Source organism: Pinus tabuliformis, chromosome 6 (assembly GCF_031772625.1).
Source record: "Pinus tabuliformis cultivar Carrire ecotype Pingquan chromosome 6, CPIR1, whole genome shotgun sequence".
NCBI classification, from domain to species: domain Eukaryota; kingdom Viridiplantae; phylum Streptophyta; class Pinopsida; order Pinales; family Pinaceae; genus Pinus; species Pinus tabuliformis.
Genome location: NC_142292.1, coordinates 686,588,786 through 686,608,108, shown reverse-complemented (window position 1 = coordinate 686,608,108; position 19,323 = coordinate 686,588,786). Strand labels below are relative to the sequence as shown.

Below are 19,323 nucleotides of genomic sequence, written 5' to 3'. Positions count from 1 at the left end.
TGACAACAACTGTTTCAGATGCCCGGATTGTGAAAGCCAGAGAACTATCGATGCATGGGGAGCCAAAGTCCAGATCGGTATCAGGTTGTGCCTGCGTTACGACAATGTGAACAATGTATTCATGGTGGATGTTTTTGCTAAGGATACGAAAATCCAGCTTCAGATGGATTTGTTACGAGGTATATGATGTTTTTTCATATATTTCTTCTTTATACATTATGCTATGAACATCCACTCCTTCAGATGGTTTGTGGTGTGAGGTATATGATTTGTTCATATACTTCTTCTTGTTTATGCTGCATGGATCCTTGATTGATATTGAGGCAGGATCTTATTTATTATGTTTTGTCATGATTCCTTGCTAATTTGATGTGGAATCTTCTATATGATGTACTTGTTGTCATAACTCATCATGTTATGTTTTGAGATCCTGTGTTGTATGTTGCTGGGATACTCTTGTTGTTGTCATACATGATTTTGCATTGAGATCCCTTTTGTGCCATGTTGGCGGGATGCTCATCATGTATGTTTTTGTATCATACTGATAGGAGTCTTTTGATTGAGAGTTTTAGTTGTGGAACATCTCTTAGAGCCACTCCTGTGTGAAGGCATTTTTCCTCGTATGATCGCTGTTGTAGCATTTTTTGGTTTTGATAATATAGAATAAATTAGTCAAAAAATATATAAAAAATATTTTGAAAAAATGTTAAGTTAGGATATGGACATAACTATATTGAATAAAATGTTTTTGAAAATATCTTGATGATGATGTCCATATCAAAGAAAATGTTAGGTTAGATGTCCTAAAAAATGAAGACAAAAATAAAATGTTAAGTTAGAAAGAAAAGAGAACAAATAAACTCTGAAAGTGAGCAAGTCTAAATGCCACTACTATTTTTTCACAAAATAATGGTTGTGTGCAGCTTGTCAGAAATGCCAATCAAATAGTTTAATCTTGATTGCTTCATGCTTTAAATTTGATGTTATAATTAGAGAATAAAGATCTGGCCAAACTGTTTAATCTTGGCAGATCAGTAGTTAGGTAGAGAATAATAAGGTGCTCATCAGTTTAATCTGAGCCCTTGGATGTTATAAGGTTAGAATTAGATAGTTTGCTTTTTAAAATAAACAGAAAGGAAAAGGGTTTGTTAGCTTAAATGCACCCATTAAGTGAAGAAAAAATGATAGGATAAGCAAAGGGTAAGTAGAAGAAAGGTTGTAGAAGTATGATAATTCATTGGAAAAAATGTACATTTATCATGTTTTACCATATGTTTCTATGTCCATGAGGCAATTACATAAAGAAAATGAAGGTCTACAAGATCAATTAATTAACTTCCCTCATCCTCATTCATTCCTATACTTAGTAATTTCCCCTGCCCACCTTCATACAGTTCATATTCATTCATTTTCCATAAAAAACCCCTTTTCCTAAGGTTAAAATCCCTTTTGCCTAGCAAAAGTGAAAACCCTATGTTAAATCCCCTTTTACCCAAAAAAACCCACAAAAAGATGTTTAACCTAAGTATTGATTTATATATGTGAAAAACAAATAACTCATGAAAAAGCATTATACTTAGTGTATTTCCCCTTTCTGCTCATGTTTCATATTAATGCTAACTTATAGTATTAAACCCCTAAAAGTCCCCTTTCCTGTATATTATTAACTCCCTTTATTAAATAACCCGAAACCATTAGTTTTATTATAAAACTATGTCTTCAATAAAACATCGCATATCGGCGGATCGCAAGCTTTTCAACATGCATTCACTCTCCTCTACATTGCGATATGTGATGCGCGATGGACCCAGACCTGATGCAAATATATTCATGATTCATTGCCATTTCGCATTTGCCCTTCACAACAAGTCCTGGCTGGAACATATACCCTCCGCCATTGCGATCTTCGATATGCGATGGGAACCCGGACCCAACGCAATATTATCCATGATTTATTTTCCACATCACGTCCAATCCATGTCACATTCCTTTGCGATGGGCCTTCCTTCGCTAAACTACAATTGCGATATGCGATGGGAACTCGGACCTGACGTCATTTATCCGCCCAAATTCATACTATTTCAAGTCCGACAAACCTTGTTTTGCAAAGGATTTCTTTATTAAAATGTTTTTACGATTTAAACGAAGAACCAAACTAAACCTTTGTTTAACCATAAAACCCCGCTAATCTCAGTTTTAAACCCATAATAAAGCCTATACTGCCATGATTAATCGTTGGGCCCCTCCATTACTCTTTCCTCTTACCTCCACGCTGCTATTTTGCTCCACCACCGTCCATCAAATGCATTCAAATCCAACGACCCTCAGCGATTTCGGGTTGGCTCTTTGTCCGAGCATTACCCGCCCGAAAAAGCAGTATTCCACCGACCTCCCCTTGCTACGTGTTAGGCTCTAGACTATATCGGGTGACCCCTCCCAAAAACCGCCCGCGCCTCATAAGCGGTGCAATGAAAACCAAAACCACCTCCTGCATAACGACAAAATGGCCACTGTTCACTTTGCGCCATAATTCAAAAAGTAAATTGTTTTTCCGTTTAAATGTAAAAGTCACCATTTTGCTTTGTTTCACCTATTTTCACAGTGAAACCTCCATAAGCCTCTGTGACCAATAAAACCATTATTTTACCTTCCGATACGCTTTAGACTCCTTCCAATATCCTTTCAAGCTCAACAAAGCCATTGACGACCTTCTCTGTCACCTATGTTTTTCTTAACAATTTTTGTGTTTTGCAGGTAAAACCCCTGTTCCAGGCTTACAAAGAAAAAAGCCCACATACAATTAGAAGACAAATATGAAGATCATATCAAATCACTTTACCATATAACATAAAATCTAAAACGATTTACTATTGAAAAACACTGTAAAAAGTTGAAATGCACAGTAAAGGCTACTCAGCAGGGTCAAAGGATATTCACAGAGTTTAAAGAGTATCAGATGAAAAATCAAATGAAGGAATCAACCAAGCATAAAGGATACAAACAATCAAGCAGTTTAAAGGGAAAAATATCAAACAACAAAGCCAACACAACCTGAATAAAAGGGACAACAAGAAGCAGTTCAATAGCTGCCCCTATCTTCTTATATGAAGATCTTTCTTTTCCTAGAATAAATCTTAATCAGTTTTAGGATATTTTCTTAGTTTCATTATTGTATAAATAACTCTCTTCTCGAGTTGTTATGGGTTCAAGGTTCAAAGTTCATTGTTCATTGCTTGTTAAGTCGTGACTGTTCATTCTACTTTGAACCTGGTTGCACCTTTGAAGGAAGCTTTTCTAGACACTTGATGTACTCAGTCTTTCTGGAACCTTAGTACAAAGCAGAGGATTTTGAATTTGGTTTTACACAATTTGTGTTATCCTGTAAATTTTTCCAGTTATCAATCATTATGTTTTTCTTCATATGCTTATGACTTATAGAGATATCTAGGTAGGAATAATTGCGTCTCAATTTATTCCTATAAACTCCTGAAGTGATCATCTATTAAGAGAATGGATTAATGAACTGTCTGTTTAGCTAATCCCCTCTAATCAATAAATCATCAGTATCTTTTGTAAGCTTAAGTATACTGCCTTGAATCTTTGGAACGTAGTTTAGAAGGTTTTCATACTTATGATTGTTCTGTTTTATAGTCTGGAAACTGTGATAATCATATTATTTTCTATCTTCTTCTCACCACTATTTGATCTATATCACTATGTAAAGCTTTATAGCAGCCCTTTGCTGAGATATTAATATTATCCAAAGGATTAAGTATTTCAATTCTACATCTGTCTTCATTCATTGGTCTTCCAAAACTAAAACCAAAAACCCCAAAACAATTATTTTAGATGCTCTGGCATTGGTAGCTGACCTACTACTATCTTAGAGGTACAACATCAGACTGGCGTCGTTGCCGGGGATTCGAATTTATTTTAAGTTTCCCTTGGGACAACGGTATTCATTCATTCTTTTCCTTTAAGGTGATTAAAGGGTTTAGAAAGGTTAAAATCATTCACCTAGGCGACTCCACACTCCCAAGCTGGCACCTTTTAAACATACCAGATCTCGTTCAGAAGCTGACATAGTTAGTCCTCTGTTAGATCCTGAAAGGCTTTTGAGAAAAGCCAGTTCTAAAAGGGGACACCAACCATCTTCTTCTTACTCTCCAGTCCTACAGTCTGACGAATCAGAATCATTTGACCCCTATAGTAATATCCTATCTGATCTTGATTACTCCCATTTATCACCTACGGTTGTTGAACTTCTAGATAAAGGAGTTTATTTTAAGTCAGCCTACCTTATTCATTCATTAGAATCTCATCCAATACCCACACTACCACCAGGATCACCTAAAACTGAATCTGATTTGGGTGTTAATATACCAGAATATAAACCCACAGATTTCATATCCCCTACCACCTATCCATTTCCTTCCATTTTTGACCGACCTGAAGCTTCTTCTTCTGAACACCCTGAGGATACCTTCTCTATATATTCCAATCCTCTCTTTGAAACAAAAGAAGGTATTCCTTTACAAGCCCCAAAGTTAGTTCTCAAGACTCCTTTGAAGTCTTTTAGGAGATCTCCTCCTCCTTCACCTCCAACTAGTTCATCAACCCCTAAATCACCATCTTCTTCCTCTACTTCTTCTTCATCCTCTACATCCACACAAACACCACATACTCCACCTGGACAACCTCATACACCTCAAGCACCTCATACACCACCTGCTTTCATGGCTTTCCGACCTATTGTACAGGCTAGATATGCTGCCTTTGTCTTACCTAATAACCTTGATGCATTCCCAGCTGGATACTTAAAATACCTTCCCAAGTACAATGGAGAAACTGGTCCCTCATATGAGGACCATCTTCAAGCTTTCCAAGGCTTTGTAGACAACATGAATATTGAAAAGGAAAACGTTTATATGAGATTGTTTGTACAGTCACTTGAAGTAAATGCGAGGATTTGGTTTAGGCAGTTACCATCAGCTTCCATTAGAAATTGAGAAGAGCTTACAACCATATTTAAAAATCAATGGGGTGTGAAAAAGGATCCTCTTTACTTTCTCACAGAATTTGAAGAGCTTAAAAGGAACTTCACTGAACTAGTATTAGATTTTATCAAAAGATTCAATAAACTCTATCACAAAATGCTTGCTGATTGTAAGACCCCTGTAGCAGCAACTAAGTCTATATTTTCTAAATCTTTGGATGATGACTTTGATGTTATGCTACGATATAGAACTTCAAGAACTCTTGAAGATATACAAACAAACGCTATAGAAGTAGAAGCAAATAGGGCAACTTCAACTTCTTTAAAACTTAAGGAAGAAAAGGCCCAAAGAAAACTCAAATCTGTTCAAGAAGCCTCTAGTTCCTCTAAGACTAAATTAGAAGACTCAAAAATAGATGAAATAACATCTCTTCTTAGAAACCTATCAAATAGGATTTCAAAGTTTGAGACCCAACCTAGGACAATTCAACAAACAACTACTAGATCCCAAAACCAAAATCAAGGTCAGTATAAAAGAAATCCACCACTACAAATTCTTCAGAGACCTAGCAATGATCAACAGGTTCCTACTCCTCTATTGATAGATGACCAACAACCTAATGATAATACTATGACAATTACTAAAGATATTAATAGTATGGATTCTTCTTCCAATCAAACAGTCATCATTCCTCTCTCACAACAAAATTAGGTTCAAGAAGATCAGGAAGCTTCACAGGTCTCTAAATATCACGCTTTCTTTGAATTTTTAATTGCAGAGTTAAACAAGAGGTATGATCTTAGGCCTAGGCCTAGTCCTGGGAGACCTCCAAAGGAAACTCCAATAATTGAACCATGTACCAAAATTGCTGAAGCTCAAACAACTCTTATTTGGCCCTTAGATCAGTCAATTGATACTACCCAAACTGGTAAAAACATTTTGACTACATTTAATGTTGAAAAAGAATTAGAGAGGGTTAAGATCCCAATTCCACTGTCAGAACTTTCTAAAAACCCTGGTTACAAAAGCCAAGTCACAAAATGGATACAAAATACCTCGGTTGATGCTGAAGGTGATGTCATAAGTCTGCAAGATGAAAAACCAGTAGTAGTTTTTGGCCCTAGTTCAGACATGATAGATGAGATAGTGCCTCCTTTCTATGTAACTCTTAAAACAAATGATTCCATGTTGTATAATTGTATGCTTGATTCAGGAGAATCACACAACCTTATGCCAAAATCTATCATGGACCATTTGAAACTCGACATAACTAGATCCTACCATGACCTGTACACCTTTGATTCTAAAAGGGTGCCCTGTTTGGGATTGATCAAGGATCTAGTGGTTACCCTTGCCCAAATTCCAGTGAAAAGTGTAGTACTTGATATTGTTGTCACAAATATCCCTCCCAAGTTTGGAATGCTCCTTTCTAGGTCTTGTTGTGCCAAATTAGGGGGAACTCTACAGATGGATATGTCATATGCTACTATTCCTATTTATGGAGGAGAGCAATTAAGATTATATAGAGAGGTAAGATTTGTACATACTATTTGTAAGACTGACCAGCTAAGGAACCATCCAATTTATGCAATAGATCAAGACTTTGGTTGTTTTCAACTCACTTCAAACCAACATAAACTTAAGTCAAAATTGAAGAGGTAGTTGAAAGTCCTGAACCAAACCAAACTGATATTTGGAAATTGTTCTTTGATGGCTCTTGCACGAAAGATGGGGCAGGAGCTGGAGTAGTTTTAATTTCACTTGAAAAAGAAAATATAACCCAATCATGTAAATTAGACTTCGAAGTTACAAATAATGTGGCTGAATATGAAGCTTTCCTTTTAGGATTGCAATTAGCCAAAAGCTTAAAAGTTCAAAACTTAAGTGTTTTTACTGATTCAGAACTTATTGTTAAGCAAGTAAGAAATGTTTGCCAGACCAAGCACCCTAGACTTAGGTCCTACCGAAATGAAGTATGGGATTCAGTTGAAAACTTCTTTGATGCTTTTAATTTGACTCATATTCCCAGAGATCAGAATATTCATGCAGATGCCTTAGCTGTCTCTGCTAGCTCTTTTAAAATTCCTGATCATACTGATGTACTCTATCAGATACAAGTCAAATATAGGCCATCTATCCCAGATAATCTGAAACATTGGCAAATATTTGAAGATGATGAACATTTGAAATCATTTCTGCAAGTAATAGATGATTTTTCATTTCTACAAATTGATGAAGATAGAACTGAAATAAATGAAAATGCAGACGGAAGTGATACTTTAGATTTTAAAACCCAAATCGCTAATCATGACATTATTCAATTATATAATAATTTTATTCCAAAAGGACTCATTCCTTTAGAAAAATTGTTTGATCAAAATGATGTCCTCTGAAACCCTCAGTCCATTTCTTCAGAAGATGACATAGAAGAGATTAACATTGGAACTGATGAAGATATCAAAAACATCAAAATATGTGCATCTCTAGACCCTGAGATCAAAGCTCAATATCTTAAGTTACTGCAAAATTATAAGGATGTTTTTGCTTGGACTTATGCTGATCTAAAGACCTATGATACTTCATTAATACAACATAAGATTCCTTTGAAGCTAGAAGCAAAACCTTATCAACAGAAACTTAGAAGGATAAATCTAGCCCTTCTACCAACTGTAGAAAGGGAGATTAAGAAAATGCTAGATGCTCAGATCATCCTCCCTCTTAGATATTCTAATTGGGTTGCAAATCTAGTTCATGTTAGAAAGAAAATGGAGAAATAAGACTCTGTGTGGATTTTAGAAATTTGAACAAGGCATCATTAAAAGATAATTATCCTTTGCCCAAAATGGATCAGTTACTTCAAATGGTTTCAGGAGCACAAAGACTTTCTATGCTTGATGGTTTTTCAGGTTACAATTAGGTGAATGTTGATACAGCAGACAGAGAGAAGACAACCTTTACTACACCCTGGGGTACATTCATGTATGCTAGGATGCCATTTGGCTTAACCAATGCTGGAGCAACATTTCAGAGAGCTATGGACATAGCTTTTATGGGTCAGGTAAATAAATTTGTGGTTATTTATCTTGATGACATAACTATTTTTTTCTAAATCTGATCAAAAACATCTAAAGCACTTGATGAAGGTTTTTGACAAGTGTAGAAAATTTGGAATTCCATTGAACCCTAAGAAGTCCTTGTTTGCTGTTAAAGAAGGAAAACTGTTGGGCCATATAATTTCAAAGGAGGGAGTATTAATTGACCCCAAATGAGTATCTGCCATTGAAACATTGACCTTACCTAGAAACAAGAAGGAGATTCAAGCTTTTCTAGGCAAGATTAATTTTCTAAGGAGATTTATTCCAAATTATGCAGAGATTGTAAAAGATATAACTGACATGCTCTGAAAGGACCATGAAGTCAAATGGACTGCCTCTTCTAGGCATGCATTTGAACAAATAAAAAAGGCTATCTCTGAAGCTCCCACCTTAGCCAGCCCTGATTATAGTAAGCCATTTAGTATTTTCTCTTTTGCCTCTCAAACAACCCTTGCTGCCATTCTATTACATAAAAATGAAGATTCCCATGACCAACCCATAGCCTTTTTTAGCAAGGTTATGAGAGATGCTGAGCTTAAGTATGACATCATTGAGAAGCAAGCCTATGCCCTCATTCAAGCCCTAAAATCATTCAGGATGTATGTCTTACAGTCACCTATTACTGCTTATGTCCCTAATAGTGCTGTGAAAATTGTCCTAACCCAACTAGACACTGATGGGAAAAGAGGTAGATGGATCACTTGAATTCTGGAGTTTGATCTAACTATCAAGACTACCAAGTTAGTAAAAGGTCAAGGATTAGCCAAGCTTCTAGCTGAATCCAACTACAAAGTTCTTGGAATCAATTCTGTTTTAGAAATACAAGGGAAGAATACACAAGAACCTTCTATCCTTGTAGAAGAGGAGAATCCACAGGAACCTTCCCTTCATCCTAAAGGGGAGAATCCACAAGAACCTCTACCTTCAGAGCAGATCAGTCCTATACACATTGATGGAAATTTTTTGTTGCCAAACTGGTATCAAGATATTGTGAATTTCTTGATCCATTTTGAATGTCCAACGTCATTCTCCAAAACCCAGTGTAAAACCCTTAAGTTAAAATTAGTCAAGTACTGCATTATAAATGCAAATTTATACTGGAAAGATGCACTGAATATTTTGTTATTATGTTTAACAGAATCAGAAACTGAAGGAATCATTGATCAGTTTCATACAAGATTTTGTGGGGGACATTATGCTTGGAGAGCAACAACGTACAAGATTATGAGGGGAGGATTTTATTGGCCCACATTGTTCTTACAAGTAGGGGCAAAGGTCAGAAGTTGTGTTCCTTGTCAAATGTTTGCTGGTAAACAAAAATTAGCAGCTCTTCCACTTGTTCCATCAATAGTTTCAACACCTTTTTCTCAATGGGGATTAGATTTTGTTGGAGAGATTCACCCCACTTCAAGTAATCAACATAGATGGATCCTCACTGCAACAGATTAATTTACTAAATGGGTGGAAGCAATTCTAGTCAGAAATGCTACTGATTCAGTAGTAATTAAGTTTATTGAGGAGAATATCTTATCTAGATTTGGTTGCCCAACTCAAATTGTCACTGATAATGCAACAACTTTTTCTAGTGTTAAAATGATTGACTTTTGCCAGAAATATCAGATTCTGTTACATCATTCAACTCCATACTACCCTCAAGGTAATGGCCTTGCAGAGTCATCAAACAAAAGTCTAGTAAAGGTAATAAAAAATACTCTAGCTGATCATAAAAAGAGCTGGGATTCACATTTGAATTATGCATTATGGGCCAACAGAATTACTCCAAAGAGATCAACTGGAAAATCTCCATTTCAATTAGTCTATGGGAAAGATGTAATCTTCCCTACCAATTTGGCCTTCCCTGTTTTAAAATTCCTGCAAGATTCAACAGATGAACCTGATGATTTTTCAAGAAGAATAAATCAAATTATTAAACTTAATGAAAATAGAGATGAAGTTCAACACAAATTGAAGAAATATTAGAATAAGATGAAGGCCCTGTTTGACAGAAGAGCCAGGGAAAGGGACTTTAAGGAAGGTGATCTAGTTCTAAGATGGGATGCCAGGAGAGAAGAGAAAGGAAAGCATGGCAAATTTGACAATCTATGGTTTGGACCTCTAGCAATTACTAAACTGAAGGGTAACAACACTTTTGTGCTACAGAACCTTGAGGGGCTATATTCCACTTATCCTGTAAATGGAAGGTTTCTCAAACATTACATTCAGTACTAAGAAGTTGAAATAGTTTTCATTGTAAATACTCCAGTTTTCTTTACTTTTCAAGATGTCAGTGTGATCTTTCTTACAACAAGGACTCCATAGCCCGAGGAGAAGGCACATGGATCTGCAGGTTCTCTGCATTCTACAGGAGAAAGCAGTCCCCAGATGGAGCCAATGTTGTAGCATTTTTTGGTTTTGATAAGATAGAATAAATTAGTCAAAAAATATATAAATTTTTTTTTGAAAAAATGTTAAGTTAGGATATGGACATAACAATATTGAATAAAATGTTTTTGAAAATATCTTGATGATGATGTCCATATCAAAGAAAATGTTAGGTTAGATGTCCTAAAAAATCAAGACAAAAAGAAAATGTTAGGTTAGAAAGAAAAGAAAACAAATAAACTCTGAAAGTGAGCAAGTCTAAATGCCACTACTATTTTTTCACAAAATAATGGTTGTGTGCAACTTGTCATAAATGCCACAACCCATGACAGTCAAATAATTTAATCTTGACTGCTTCATGATTTAAATTTGATGTTATAATTAGAGAATAAAGATCTGGCCAAACTGTTTAATCTTGGCAGATCAGTGGTTAGGTAGAGAACAATAAGGTGCTCATTAGTTTAATCTGAGCCCTTAGATGTTATAAGGTTAGAATTAGATAGTTTTTTTTTTTTAAATAAACAGAAAGGAAAAGGGTTTGTTATCTTAAATGCACCCATTAAGTGAAGAAAAAATGATAGGATAAGAAAAGGGTCAGTAGAAGAAAGGTTGCAGAAGTATGATAATTCATTGGACAAAATGTACATTTATCATGTTTTACCATATGTTTCTATGTCCATGAGGCAATTATAGAAAGCAAATGAAGGTCTACAAGATCAATTAATTAACTTCCCTCATCCTCATTCATTCCTATACTTACTAATTTCCCCTGCCCACCTTCATACAATTCATATTCATTCATTTTCCATGAAAAACCCCTTTTCCTAAGGTTAAAATCCTTTTTGCCTAGGAAAAGTGAAAAGCCTATGTTTTATCCCCTTTTACCGAAAAAAAACCCACAAAAATATGTTTAGCCTAAGTATTGATGTATATATGTGAAAAGCAAATAACTCATGAAAAAGCATTATACTTAGTGTATTTCCCCTTTCCGCTCATGTTTCATATTAACGCTAACTTATAGTATTAAACCCCTAAAAGTTCCCTTTCCCGTATATTATTAACTCCCTTTATTAAATAACCCGAAACCATTAGTTTTATTATAAAACTATGTATTCAATAAAACATTGCATATCGGCGGATTGCAAGCTTTTCAACATGCATTCACTCTTCTCTGCATTGCGGTATGCGATGTGTGATAGACCCGGACCTGATGCAAATATATTCATGATTCATTGCCATTTCGCATCCGCCCTTCATCGCAAGTCCCGGTTGGAACATATACCCTTCGCTATTGCGATCTCCGATAAGCGATGGGAACCCGAACCTGACACAATATTATCCATTATTTATTTTCCACATCGCGTCCGGCCCCTATCGCATTCCTTTGCGATGGGCCTTCCTTCGCTAAACTGCGATTGCGATATGTGATGGGAACTCGGACCCGACGTCATTTATCTGCCCGAATTCATACTATTTTAAGTCCGCCAAACCTTGTTTTGCAAAGGATTTTTTTGTTAAAATGTTTTTACGATTTAAACGAAGAACCAAACTAAACTTCTGTTTAACCATAAAACCCTGCTAATCTCAGTTTTAAACCCATAATAAAGCCTATACCGCCATGATTAATCGTTGGGCCCCTCCATTGCTCTTTCCTCTTACCTCCACACTGCTCTTTCGCTCCACCATCTTCCATCAAATGCATTCAAATCCAACGACCCTCAACGATCTCGGGTTGGCTCTCTATCCGTGCATTACCCGGCCGAAAAAGCAGTATTCCACTGACCTCCCCTTGCTACGTGTCAGACTCTAGACTATCTCGGGTGACCCCTCCCAAAAACTGCTCGCGCCTCATAAGAGGTGCGATGAAAACCAAAACCACCTCCCGCATAACGACAAAATGGCCACTATTCACTTTGCCCCATAATTCAAAAAGTAATTGTTTTTCCTTTTAAACATGAAAGTCACCATTTTGCTTTGTTTCACCTATTTTCACAGTGAAACCTCCATAAGCCTATGCGACCAATAAAACCATTATTTTACCTTCCAATACGCTTTGGACTCATTCCAATATGCTTTCAAGCTCAATAAAGCCATTGACAACCTTCTCTATCACCTATGTTTTTCTTAACAATTTTTGTGTTTTGCAGGTAAAACTCCTGTTCCAGGCTTACAAAGAAAAAAGCCTGCATACAGTTAGAAGACAAATATGAAGTTCATATCAAATCACTTTACCCTGTAACATAAAATCTAAAACAATTTACTGTTGAAAAACACAGTAAAAAGCTGAAATGCACAGTAAAGGCTACTCAGTAGGGTCAAAGGATATTCACAGAGTTTAAAGAGTATCAGATGAAAAATCAAATGAAGGAATCAACCAAGCGTAAAGATACAAACAATCAAGCAGTTTAAAGGGCAAAATATCAAACGACAAAGCCAGCACAAACTGAATAAAAGGGACAACAAGAAGCAGTTCAATAACTGCCCCTATCTTCTTGTATGAAGATCTTTCCTTTCCTAGAATAAATCTTAATCAGTTTTAGGATATTTTCTTAGTTTCATTATTGTATAAATAACTCTCTTCTCGAGTTGTTATGGGTTCAAGGTTCAAGGTTCATTGTTCATTGCTTGTTAAGTCGTGACTGTTCATTCTACTTTGAACCTGGTTGCACCTTTGAAGGAAGCTTTTCTAGACACTTGATGTACTCAGTCTTTCTGGAACCTTAATACAAAGCAGAGGATTCTGAATTTGGTTTTACACAGTTTGTGTTATCCTGTAAGTTTTTCCAGTTATCAATCATTATGTTTTTCTTCATATGCTTATGACTTATAGAGATATCTAGGTAGGAATAATTGTGTCTCAATTTATTCCTATAAACTCCTAAAGTGATCATCTATTAAGAGAATGGATTAATGAACTGTCTGTTTAGATAATCCCTTCTAATCAATAAATCATCAATATCTTTTGTAAGCTTAAGTATACTGCCTTGAATCTTTGGAACGTAGTTTAGAAGGTTTTCATACTTATGATTGTTCTGTTTTACATTCTGGAAACTGTGATAATCATATTATTTTCTGTCTTCTTCTCACCACTATTTGATCTATATCACTGTGTAAAGCTTTATAGCAGCCCTTTGCTGAGATATTAATATTATCCAAAGGATTAAGTATCTCAATTCTACATCTGTGTTCATTCATTTGACTTCCAAAACTAAAACCAAAAACCCAAAAACAATTATTTTAGATGCTCTAGCATTGGTAGCTGACCTACTACGAGGTACAACAATCGCAACATCATCTCTTGTGTACATCACCTTTAGTGACAACACTTAATGCAGCGGCCTATACCATCTTGACACCGGGGCCCGGAGATGTAGTCCCTCATGGACGAACTTCGTTATCAACGCATATGTTTTCATGTGTTGATGATTGTTATGTTCCTCGTCTTTTCCGCATGCAGATGTATTCGTTAATGTTCTTTTAAAAAGCAATTTTAACACATCACGAAAGTAAAAGGTCTTGGAAGGGTCCTTCTTCACACCCGGACCTGGATCAAGTGGTATCAGAGCGGTCTTTGCGTTGATGTGAATTGCAGTGTGAACAATGGAACGTACAATGACAAAGGATGAAAGAGCAATCTGCGAGACCATGCTTAATATTTCCAAAAGAGTGAAAATCATGTATGAAACTCTACAGAAAGAGACAGAGGAAAAGAAGCGATTACAGCTTCAGTTGCAAGCCATAGAAGAGGCCATGGAGGAACTGAAGCAAAACAAACATAATCTTCAACAAGAGAATGATAAATTGAAGATTTGTCTACATGAAGAAAAAGAGGAGAAGCAAAGTTTGCTACAATAGCTGCAATAAAAGGAAGAGGCCTTGGAAAAGCTACAGTGTAACCCATGTGAGGTAAAAAATAGTTCTCCATCTTCATGTATGTTTCCTGATGATGATTTCGCTGTGTTTGAAAATCACACCACAGGAAATTGCTCCAAACTGTGTAAGAGAATGGGGTGTGAAGGAAAAGGCTTGGGAATTAATGGCCAAGGGATTGTCAATCCCATAAAAGTAGAGGAATTACCCCGTCAGGCAGGACTTGGGTATCTCAGAAGGGAAGTTGGGGAATGTGCTGAGACAGTTAGCGAACCACCAACAATGGATGATGAGAAACCCTCATCAGATCTCTCCAAATTGAAAGAGAAGGTAAAATATGTTGATTTCCTTTCGATTTCATCTTCTCATAGCATGATGTCTGTTGGAGATTTGGAGATCCCAATTATAGGGACAAACATAAGGCTCCTTACAAGGATGAGGCACGAGGAAGAAGAACTTGGTGTTAAAAACCAAGGCATAACTCCATCTTTGGAGGTTGTGCACGAACATCCATTTGCAAGATTGAGATACACTAAAGGAGAGTGCTCGAAGGTGTTAGACTCGTTCGAGATATCGTTAGGGGAAGAGAATGATGGGAAAACATCCCCATCATCCCATGGCAGTGCCCATTGCAGGGAGAGAGCTGAGGCAAGCTCTCATCGCCATACTGACATCAGAGACAACAAAGGAAGGTATAACCATTTTCGATCTTTGAATTTTCATTTTGATTATGATCGTGTTGTTAATTATGAACGAAGATCCAGGCATTGGAAAACATGTACCTTTTTTGGTTTACCTAGCCATACCTTTTCTAAGTGTTGGAAAAGAATGGAAGCACTCATGAGGTGTGAAAGACCCTCTCAACAGCATGAGAAGAAACAGGTTAAGCAGATATGGAGGAAGAAAACCTACTGCAGTCATTGCGACAGAAATGGCCATCAAAGAGCCAGTTGTTGGAGGCTCCATCTAGAACAATGCTTTAAAGACAAAGCGTCGGTGCATGAACCAGGTAAAGCAGTTGTTCGACAAGCAAAACCACCTCAGGGAGGTGACCCATTCACAAAGATAAGTGAAAAACGGTTTCTAGACATGTTGTCGTTTCATGGTCATTCTTTTGTAAATCATTTGTTGCATTTTAAAGTGTAAAAGTGATGATGTGTTTCCATCACTTAGTCAGCAACAATGATGTCTGGTCATGTTTTGAGTCGTATTTTGAGTTGCATGTTAAAACTCTAAAAGTGATGATGTGTTTCCATCACGTGTCGAAACAATAGTGTTGGCCTTATGATTGTAAATCATGTGTTGCAGTGATGATGTGTTTTCCATCACTTTTTGAAGTAACCATGATGGGTTGGCCTTGTTGTCATAGCTGGAGTATTACATCCATCTTGTTGTAAACTTTACCACCGATTATGAGTTATAAAATCGTGGCAAGTATGGGATGTTTGGGTCATTAGTTGGTCATGTCATTTAAGCATGTAATTTGCGAAATAATGTACTACAGGTTGCAGATGTAGCAGGTGTCGGTTCGTCGCTTAAGGCTCTGAAGAACAAAGGTGAAGGAGATGGAAGCGAGACCTTTTCAGGACGCTTGTGACGCAGATAGGGTATAGAGAGAGTTGCAAATTATTTTTTATGCTTTTGGAGGACCAAATGCTCCTCATTGGGGAGGAATGATCCAGGTGAATCTTCAAACACAATGGCATGGAAGTGCTCGAAAATCAAAGTTCTCAGAATGATGTCAACCCGGGACCAGAATGTAGATCTCTTCATCCTAATCGTAGAGGTGCGAACGGTTCGTCAATCCGAGCCCGGATGATGAACTTATTGCAAAAATAGGTCGCCTTTGTTCCTTTGAAAATGAGGCATTTTTCTCTAAAAATGGCTTTTAAGCCTTTAAAAGGAAAATCACATTGAAAGAATTGCAAAGGGCAAACTTAAGGCGGGCCTTTAGAACCCTCGATCAACGATATCCGATTAATAGGAGATCGGGGGCATGTTAGTGCGATATCAGGGCCTTAGAACCTGTGACATAAGATTAGCGATTTCCGATATCGGTGATCGGAACGATCGGCCAATCGGCGATTGCCGTCGGCGGATGCCAAAGGCGAAACCCTGGGCCGCAACAATTGTGATTTGCGATGCGATCTCAGCCGTCAGATCGGAAAGCGACTAACGACAGCGATTAAATCGGCAATCCCAATACCAAGGGGCGATGCGATATCGACAGCAATGCAATCTGGACCGTTTGATCAAAATAGATCAATGGTCTAGATCTAATCAGCGTATCAACGTATCGATGATCAATGATCGACAATCGGTGATTGGCTGATATACAGGGCTAGTAACAGAGCGATATGCGATTGCGATTGAGCACGGACTCGATGGATTTATAAGACCGATTTGATGAAATTTGAAATCTGGTCTATCAGATTTTTCAATGTTTTTTGTGTATTTTTGTGTTCCGTGTGTATTTGTCTATTTTAATAGGAAAAAGGCCAGTTTTAGGGTTTTGTTGCGCCAGCGAACATTCGATGCAAACGGCTTCTATTCCTAAACAACAAACCTCTATTATAAACAAAACCGACTCCTCTTTTAAAGCGGCCTTGTCCCAAACGTGTTATAAAACACGATGGATACAGAGATCTAAGGGAAAGAGAGAGCCTGTGCCAGAGAGTCCAAGAGCTTGCGCTGAGTGCCATAGACCTCAATGAGGAGGCTGCACCCAATGGAGAGCCGCAACACGAGAGGACCAGATAGCTAGAGGTAGCTAGACGGTGCCGCGTTTACTCAGAGAAGCTGGAAAGTAGAAAGCTTGAAAGCCAGAGTGCCGTAGAGGCTGAGTGCCACAGAGCATGATCGAGGCAGCGCGAGAAGGTAGCCAAAGAACCACAAGGTCTGCAGAGCCACAGAGTTGTAGTGACATAGCCAGGGCACTGTAAAACCAGATAGCCAGAGAGCTACGGAGCTCGAGGAATCCAAAACAGTCTCTCTTTTCAAATCGACGTTGTGAGATCGATGGCCGAGCAAGCTTCAGCGCTTTGACAACAATTGTTTCAGATGCTTGGATTATGAAAGCCAGAGAACTATTGATGCATGGGAAGTCAAAGTCCAGATCGGTATCGGGTTGTGCGTACGCGACGACAATGTGAATAATGTATTCACGGTGGATGGTTTTGCTAAGGATACGAAAATCCAACTTTAGATGGCTTTGTTATGAGGTATATGATGTTTTTCATATATTTCTTCTTTATACATTATGCTATGAACATCCACTCCTTCAGATGGCCCGTGGTGTGAGGTATATGATTTGTTCATATACTTCTTCTTATTTATGCTGCACGGATCCTTGATTGATATTGAGGCATGATCTTATTTATTATATGTTGTCATGATTCCTTGCTAATTTGATGCAGAATCTTCTATATGATGTACTTGTTGTCATAACTCATCATGTTATGTTTTGAGATCCCTTGTTGTATGTTGCTGAGATACTCTTGTTGACATCATACATGATTTTGCATTGAGATCCCTTTTGTGCCATGTTGGCGGGATGCTCATCATGTATGTTTTTGTATCATACCGGTAGGAGTCTCTTGATTGAGAGTTATAGTTGTGGAACATCTCTTAGAGCCACTCGTGCGTGAGGGAATTTTTCCTTGTATGATCGCGACATCATCTCTTGTGTACATCACCTTTATTGACAACACTTAATGCAGCGACCTATACCATCTTGACACCGGGGCTCAGAGATGTAGTCCCTCCTAGACGAACTCCGTTATCAATGCTTATGTTTTCATGTGTTGATGATTGTTATGTTCCTCTTCTTTTCCACATGCAGATGTATTCGTTAATGTTCTTTTAAAAAGTAACACATCACGAAAGTAAAAGGTCTTGGAAGGGTCCTTCTTCACACCCAGACCTGGATCATCCCCAAAGTATTTTCATGTGTATTGTGCCATTGATTCTTCTTCTTCTGGTTATATTGTTTAGCTCGATCTTTAAGCTTCCACAACTTGATAGTAGAAGTAGGTTATAGTATTCTGCCTTGATTTATATTGCATTATTGGGTTAACCTACACAGATTTTCTATAGGTACAAGCCCGTGGAGATGGAGAAGAACAATCAAATCTCAAATCCCTGAGATTGTGAGTAGCACTACCCAATCTAATAATCAAAACACCCTCTAATTTCAAGGGTGCCAAGGCCTTTCCCATTTTGTAGTGATGCTTGCCATTTTGCTTTAACTAGAAAAATAAATGAAAAACTGGTATGTCAAGTTTAGGGTACACTAAGGAGAGGGGTACCCAAGCACCATGGTCTATTCCTCGACTTGGGTCCTCTCATACAGTCTTGAAGCCTAAAGTTATCAACAAATACTTATCTCTTTTTTCCAAATCCGTACCTCCAGGAGCATTATATTGAATCCGCCAAAACATATAGCTTACATGGAAAAAATAAAATAGCTTTCCAATTAACATTGTAAACCTTGCAAATAAAGAGATAAAATTTGCATCCTAACTTTTAGAAAAAGAAATTCCTATATACTTCAACAAAATCTGCATCCTCCATTATTCCAAATTTAACTAAATCTAAACAACCCAACAATAAAACCACTCTACACCATAGGTATCAAGGTGTTTAGTGATATGCATGGATGCATTTAAAGAAAATCATGCAAAATACAAGACATCAATATCGAATCCATCAACACAAAAATACACAACTCTCTACATTCCATAATATTGGTCCAATTAAGTACACTTTCAGCTCCACAATTGTTTTCATCTAAGCAATTTTTCTCACATACAATTTGACTTCAAGGACTTTCTCATGGGAGTCAACCTTCTGGAACTTAATTCCTCGCTCTTTAGCTTACAGATGTTGGCTAGACATACAAGAGAGAATTTTCAGCCTTTTCTACTCTCTAAAGCAAGCTTCCTAGATATTTGAACATGGATTCAAAAACCATTTTCTAG

General features: G+C 37.2%; 1 pseudogene; it reads right to left on the bottom strand.

The window, feature by feature from the left end:
* LOC149260517 (extradiol ring-cleavage dioxygenase pseudogene) overlaps positions 1 to 18,825 on the bottom strand; it is a 29,003-nt pseudogene extending 10,178 nt beyond the window's left edge.
* Positions 18,826 to 19,323: the final 498 nt, after the last annotated feature.